At 42.6% G+C, this 7,700-nt stretch overlaps 2 protein-coding genes across 11 annotated transcripts in view; one reads left to right on the top strand and one right to left on the bottom strand.

Moving 5' to 3' along the window:
* SLC31A2 (solute carrier family 31 member 2) overlaps positions 1-7,700 on the top strand; it is an 833,895-nt gene that overhangs the window by 780,706 nt on the left and 45,489 nt on the right. The window lies entirely within an intron of this gene.
* The window catches only part of EHMT1 (euchromatic histone lysine methyltransferase 1), a 143,311-nt gene that overhangs the window by 117,353 nt on the left and 18,258 nt on the right, over positions 1-7,700 (bottom strand). The window contains exon 1 of one of the 9 annotated variants that reach the window (XM_081847455.1): positions 1,534-1,666. The exons of 7 other annotated variants lie outside the window; for them this stretch is intronic. The gene's annotated coding sequence lies outside the window, so the exon portion shown is untranslated. Of the gene's footprint in view, positions 1-1,533; positions 1,667-7,700 lie in introns of those variants that run through there. One more of the 9 variants, XM_081847460.1, reaches the window with a different exon arrangement.

Here is a 7,700-nt window from a genome sequence, read left to right as displayed (position 1 = left end):
GAATGGGTGAAGAATGCAACACAGCAGGCGAAGAGGTGAATAATTTTGTCTAGGAAGTTAAAACAGAACAAGCTCCAGCACTCAGGCTGTTTTTCCAAGATGGATGCCAGAGGCTGAGGCCTGTTTCAACAAGGAACAAAATGAAAGCACAGTTACTTCTATTTCACCTTATTGTAACCGCAGTATGTTATCCAAAGGTGATTGACCTGATTATGGTGGCAGGCACCTGGGAGACTCATGAAAGTAAAACAAAAGGCTGAAACCAAACACTTCAAAGGCTGGATTTGTGAATGGACAGCCAGTCACAAGTGCTTGGCCAGTTCTAGTGAATTTCCCTCCTTATTTTGTGCTTTCCCAGCCGTGTTGCACAGAAACCCTGCAGAAAACCATTAACCCAAATGATCCAGAGGAGCACATGGGTTTTTAAAAGTGTTAGTTTCACCTGGGCCTGCCAGCCTAAAATAGCCTCAATTTTAAGTGTGACTGAAATACAATCAACTGTGAACACTATAAAAGGCACAGATGACTTGGTGGCAACATTGCTCAGCTCTAAACTAGGTCCTCTTCGACTTCAAAGCCAGGTACATTTAAAATTGTTTTCTAAACATAACAGATTCTAACTTCAAGTGAACCACACTTCTATCAATACAATCAGGAAATCAAAGCCAAGACAGGCCCATTAAAAGTCATTGTACACACAATTTACCTTTTATTTACCTTTATGCGAGGAAAACTATTTACCATACAAAAGAAAGTAGTATTGCAAACCTCATCCAGGATAATAAACCAACTTCAAATAAAAATGTTTGGCACCATAAGAGCTTGCTGCTCCATCTCCAATACTGGGCATATTTGGAATTATTGTTTGAGTAAAACAGAAGACCATTTATACTTTTAAAATTAATACACAGAAGCCATTTTGAAGGGATAAGGTCCAGTTAAAGCAATTATTTCGAAATCCTGCATTAAAAAGCAACATGTCTAATCAAGTAGCCACAAAATCCCCTAGAGCCCTAGTTTGTCTGGCTGGTTGGTTTTAGTTATTCTTGTGCTATTTACTCTTTGGAGCTCTCAAAATACATTCTTGCTGCCCCTTACACAAAAGGTTGAGAACAATGTAATTTGCAATGGACAAGGAAAAGGTTATAGCAAAGAATGAGAAAAGCTGGGCAGACAGAACAGCAGCAGCAGCAGCAGCAACCAACTAGCTGCTTTGAGCATGGCTTTGCCTGCTTTGAGGCATGACTCCATAAACGTTTGCAAGAGCAGCTTGCCTTCAAGTAAAACAGAGGTATGCCTCATAATTCGGAGCCAGCTCTGCCATTCAGTGCAAATGGAAAAGGTTCCAGGCTACAAGGACCCCCTTCCAGCAGAGTAGATAAAAGGATCTGGTAACAGAAAGGCACTGCTTTGCTGCTAGAGTTATTCCAGTACAGAGGCATTTCCTTCCGAAATACCCTCCCAAGGACAAGGGTGGGGGAGACAGAGAGAGAGAAACCAGCCCTTTAAAATATAACTTGGAAGTGCTCATACCTCAAGTCTGTCTGTGCAGGCCTTTGGGATTCTTGTCAAGGCGTTTCAGAGGCCTAATCTACTCCCTCCACGCGTTCCAACCAAAGCCACAGTAGGTGCTCAGGAGCATGCTCTGTAGTGCAATCTCACAATGCCCCCAGAGGCCCAATGATTGCATTACCAGTCAGAGAGGAAAAAAAGGAGGAAGGAAATTGAAGGAACAGGAGAGACAGTATTCCTTGCAAAGAGTTGGGAGGGGTAGTTTTATACACATTATAGAGTATTTGGTTCTCATACCCCCACAGACCCTAAAATGCATCTTAAAAAAAAGTAGACGACCAAATTCTGATGCACACTTATAATTACACACAAAGACAAAGCTTGTCAAGAAACAAAACCCATTCAAGTTAATTACACAATATGCATTACTCCCTGAGTGAGGAAGGCTAAAACAAATGAATTCCACCATGCTCTTTATCCCTGAACCAAATCAAGGTTATTTCTGGAGCCTCAAATGAAAACGGAAAAGCTCAGACATTTGAGGTCAAAGTCAACTCCCCAACAATATGCGAATAAATATTCTTCCTGTGTAAAAATAAGAGCATCAGTTATATAAATCAAGCCAGCTTTCTCTGTGACTTAAGATAGTGGGTCTTTCTTTATGGTCCCCCCCCCTAAAAATGCTTCTAAATTCAGGTGTTTCAATCAACCTCTGTAGTTTCTATGACAACATGGATTTGTAATTCTTTAAGAGGGAGGGAGAGGGAAACAGTATTAAAAACAAAACAAAACCCAAGAGCATGCAATTCAGCTTGCTTAAAGTTTTGAGGTCACTTTCAGGTGTTTGCCACTTTTCAACAGCATATCTCTGAACAAAGCTATGATCTTATGTCACTTTACAGATAGCACCTGGTGCAAAGTAGACTAGAAAAATATTGTCTGGGGAAGCTATTTCCAACATCCAGCATGGTTTTATTTTGCAAGATGCTGTTCCCTTGGAGTTACACTTTTTGCAAAAGTAAACAAACAAGTTTAGGAATCAATCCCGCTTCCTGGGAAATATAGCTCCATAAGGGGAATAGGAGTCTCCTAACAACTCACACCAGGGTGGCGCTGTGGTCTAAACCACTGAGCCTCTTGGGCTTGCCAATCAGAAGGTGAATCCCTGCAACGGGGTTAGCTCCCATTGCTTGGTCCCAGCTCCTGCCAACCTAGCAGTTCGAAAGCATGTCAAAGTGCAAGTAGATAAACAGGTACCGCGCCGGTTTGCCAGAAGCGGCTTAGTCATGCTGGCCACATGACCCGGAAAAACTGTCTGCGGACAAACGCCGGCTCCCTCGGCCAGTAAAGCGAGATGAGCGCCGCAACCCCAGAGTCGTCTGCAACTGGACTCAATTGTCAGGGGCCCCTTTACTTTTACCTTTTTTAACAACTCACACCACACCACTATCAACAAGCTACAGTATGCGTGATACTTTGGGGGAAGTCATGACTGTTTACAATGGCTTTAAAAATATGGCGCAGATGAGACCTAGGCTAGCTGGCTTCTATACATGGAACTGTGGACACCATCTTGTCCTTCACCTCAAGCATCTGGGCTGATCCCAAGAACATTATCTCTTTTATGTCTAGATTTGGCACTGTGTAGTTTTAAGGATTCCTATTTAGTCTGTCACTGCTTTGTGCAAATTCCAACTTGAGAAGGCATATCACTTTCACAACAGGCTCAACCCCTTCCACCCATCCCTTCTTCAACTGTAGATGGATTATAAAGGAAAGATCAGTGGGTCCTCTTTGACCCTACCGAGGCTTAATTCTGTTGAAATATAAATCATCGCTTACAGCAAGAGCGCGTTTTCAATGTGCAGCTTCCATCTTTTCAACCAAGGGCAGCATTTTGCAAGCATCAACATCCGAAGGGCAAATGGGTTTCAGAAAAAAAAGGCATGTGTAGGAGAGGATCATAGGAGTAAACAAATTAATCAGCTTAGATGAGTTTTCAATATGCAGAACATTTTTGTTTTCATGGTGGAGATTTTAGGACACAGTAGTCATGGGGGTTGAGCTCCCCACCACCACAACAACGCATTCATCAGTGAGTCCTTTTTGCAACTCACTGCCAAGCCCCGGGTCCCAGGAGCCACATGGCACCTAGTTTCATCTCCCAGTTTCTAACACTGCTTCCAATGAAGGTAGTCTGAGTAAAGTCCAATGAGAAGATTTCCTCATTCCACTGTCAGAGGATGTAATGAATGACAGTTGCTGAGAATTGTAAGTGGGGAGAGTGCTATTGCTCTTGAGTCCTGCTTTCAGGCTACCCACAAGTACCTGAATGTCCACTGAGAGAACAGGATGCTGGACCTCATAGATCCAGCTTGATCCAACAGGCTCTTATGTGCTTAAAGCACACGTGCATAGGCTAGCAGCTAGATAAAAATGGGCAGTGTTTTATTGTAATAACACATTATGGGGCTACCAAGGAGTTTCCTTGTGTACTTTAACAGACAGCTTTTCCATTTTGGAAGCTACCTTATACCTAGTCAGACCACTGGCTTATCCACTTCAGTATTGTTCAGTCCAGAGGTTCCCAAACCATGGTCTGTAGACCACCTGGGATCCACTGTATGTTTGCGTTAAAATATTAATATCTGTTTTAATTATATTTCTATTGTTTCTTGCATTTCTTGTATTGTACAGTGGTACCTCGGGTTAAGAACTTAATTCGTTCTGGAGTGTATTACAATTTGAATTCTATGGAAGGCAAATTGTAATGAAATAAAACAATACAAATTAAAATTCATACAGCATCTAGCACAGTGTATTACAATTGCTCCAACAGGCAGAAAAATCACTATATGGTCCAGCAATACCATTAGCAATTTTCAAGCGGACCATGGGGGGTGGATCTTGAGAAGCACAAGTCTACAGTGATCAGGAGTGCTTCTCTGGGGTTCTAGACAGGAGTCTTTCCCAGCCCTACCTAGGAAATGCCAAGGAGTGACCCTAGGTCAGTGTTTCTCAAACCTGTTTTGGGACAATAACTCCCATCATCCCTAGCTAGCAGGATCAGTGGTCAGGGATGATGGGAGTTGTAGTCCAACAGCTGGGGACCCAAGTTTGAGAAACACTGCCTAGGTCCTCCTGCATGCCAAAAGACATGTTCTACCACAGAACTGTTGTCCTTGACCTAAAAATAGAAGTTCAGTCGTCTTGGTGGCAAAGAAAGCGCTGTATCTAAATGGAAACTGAGGAGGTTGCCTTAGACTGAGTCAGGCCATGAGGTCCCTCATGCTCAGGACTTCCCATGCTGCCTTGCAGTGGTGCTCCAGGGCTGCAGACAGAAGTTTTTCCCAGGAGTACCCGAAAGTGGTAGGCACTGAGCCCGAGGCCTTTAGCATGAGCTCCAGCAGTGAACTAAGCCCACTCTCCATGACGTAGGAATCACGGCAGGAATCATAATCCCTTAATAAAGTTGTTAAGTGTGAATTTGGGGTCACTTTCCTGCAGGCTGCTTGCCAAAGACTGGATTTATTCAGAATAATTATGTGTTGCATGTGCATTTATTAGCATCCTTGTTTAGCTCCCTTCAGCAGGCAAACAAAAAGCATGCCTCCCTCACATAAATGTCTTTCTGTTGCAGACATCTCCCTGTTTTTACATATTTCTGATGAAAATCATTATTATTAAAATTTTGTAGCACCCTTCATCCATAGATTTCAGGGCAGTTTTCAGCGTAAAGTCATCAAGGAACATGTGAAAATCATCAAGGAGCATACAGATAATGTGTCCCTGGAACAAAAGAGAAGCAAAGCTTTCAAAAGTTTCAGCTTTCCCTTGCAACATTTCCCCCCTAAATATTCATCCATGGCACTGAACAAGGTTAGAGAACCAGAGGTACTTTAAGAGGAAGGTTCTGTGTTGGAACACTCTGAGCTAGGGAATGCTAGCAAGATAGACTGACCTTTTCTCCTGGAACATAAAGCAAAAGGGTGGGGAGTGTAAGAGGGAGATAAAATTGCCAGGGAGATGACTACAGCTCTTGTTTTTGATACATTTTTTTTAAAGCCCTCTTGGCATAAAGAGGACTCATCACCACTCATAATTACAGTCCTCAGAGCTATAACGTAAGAATTTAAGATTGTCATCAACTGGATAATGAGCAGCTAAAGGAGTTAAGGGACTGCAGAAAAGGCCACAAGCCTCCAATGGTCCTTATTAGACAAGTAATGACTGAAGACAAGGCATCGCCTAGCCTATTTGCCACTTTCCCTTTCTCCTTAGGTGTTTTAAGCACCCTATTATCCTGTCTTGCTCAGGGTGATAATCTTGGCAAGACTGGCTATTCAGGAGATTCACCTTGAGTGAATCAGGGAACATCACCATTTTTCACATGTGCCTTACTCAGCGCAATCTAACAGAAATTGATGGACACAATCATCATCTTGTTACATTATATTATTATTATTATTATTATTATTATTATTATTATTATTAACCCACCCTTCACTTTAATGTCCTAGTCATTGTCCTCATCAAACCTTTACTGGCATGACTTGCAAACATTCAGAATAAATAAGCCAGTGTGAATTTCCTAGTGTGGGTTACAAAACTAAAACCAGTTTAAAACAACTTCTCATCACAAGGATAAGGTGGGTCCTAAAAACATAGGTAAAGGTAAAGGGACCCCTGACCATTAGGTCCAGTCGTGACTGACTCTGGGGTTGCGGTGCTCATCTCGCTTTATTGGCTGAGGGAGCTGGCGTACAGCTTCCGGGTCATGTGGCCAGCATGACAAAGCCGCTTCTGGCAAACCAGAGCAGTGCACGGAAACACTGTTTACCTTCCTGCCAGAGCAGTACCTATTTATCTACTTGCACTTTGACGTGCTTTTGAACTGCTAGGTTGGCAGGAGCAGGGACCGAGCAAGGGGAGCTCACCCCGTCACGGGGATTCGAACCGCCGACCTTCTGACTGGCAAGTCCTAGGCTCTGTGGTTTAACCCACAGCGCCACCCGTGTCCCTAAAAACATACTCAAGTGCAAAAAACCAATGTTAAGGGGGTGCCCCTTCAGAATTCACTGGAAGCTGTATAATGAAGGTGCCAGATGAACCTGTGTGGGAAGGGAGCTCCACAATTTAGGGGCTACCACAGATAAGGCCCTATCCTGGGGAACACACACCCCGCCACCATCTCTGAGGGTGGTGGAGCTACCAAGAGGGCCCCCTCTGCCAATCTTAGTATTGTAGTGTAGGAGACGGTCTATCAGATATTTGGGGCCTAAATCGTTTAAGGCTTTAAACACTAACATGTGCACCTTGAATTGGGTCCATAAACAAACTCCAAGTGACTTAGGAAAACAATTAAAAGCAAGAATATGAATATTTGTACTCTCCCTGCATTTCATTTTCATCTCATATTCTGAAGTCTGCCCAGTTAGCTTTTAGGCCTTACTTCAACCGGTTGTTACCATAGGGTAATTTCACCATAGGGTGAAATTATCATGCCTAAATAAGCCATGCCCAGTAATTTAAGTGGGTTTAACCTGCAGGTGGCTAACTGTGGGTTGCAGCCAATGCTAGTCTTACTCAGAGTAGACCCACTGAAAATAATGCACATGACTGACTTAGATCCATTAATTTCTGAACTTTTTTAATTTAATCATTTGACAATGATTAACCACCACCACAAAACTCAGCCCAGATAAAATTACTTCAGATCATAATATTCTGCAAAAAAATATGGCTTAATATAAAATTTCAAAATTCAAAAAAACAGAACCCTACTTGAATTTGCTTTTGCTGGAAGTAATTGTTCTCTTGACAATATTGTATATGGAGCAACCAGTTTTCCCAGAATTAATTTCTATAGTCAGCTGCAATTCTCAGCTATTTTTGCCATTATGACCAAGTCTCAAACTTTATTAAGCCATTATTTCCAATAAGAGTAATGTAACTTTCCAGTTTTGAGCCACTGACAAGGATATATATTCCTTGTATTCTTCCTTTAAGATAAGTGCCATATAGTTCAGCAATATGGGTGCTACAGGTGCTATGGACTGGAATTCCAAGACTTGGTAAATTGACCTTCTGGTTTGCTGCGGAGGCAATGGCAGCGCGCTCCGTGTCGTCTGTCTAAAAGATGACAGTTCAGGCTGATAGAGCCTTGGGGGTGCATGCCAGGGCCAGGT

The sequence above is a fragment of the Podarcis erhardii genome (assembly GCF_964252035.2).
Source record: "Podarcis erhardii genome assembly, chromosome: Z".
In the NCBI taxonomy this organism is placed as follows: Eukaryota; Metazoa; Chordata; class Lepidosauria; order Squamata; family Lacertidae; genus Podarcis; species Podarcis erhardii.
Note: the sequence above shows the minus strand (reverse complement) of the source record. Positions and strands in the feature narration are given on the sequence as shown.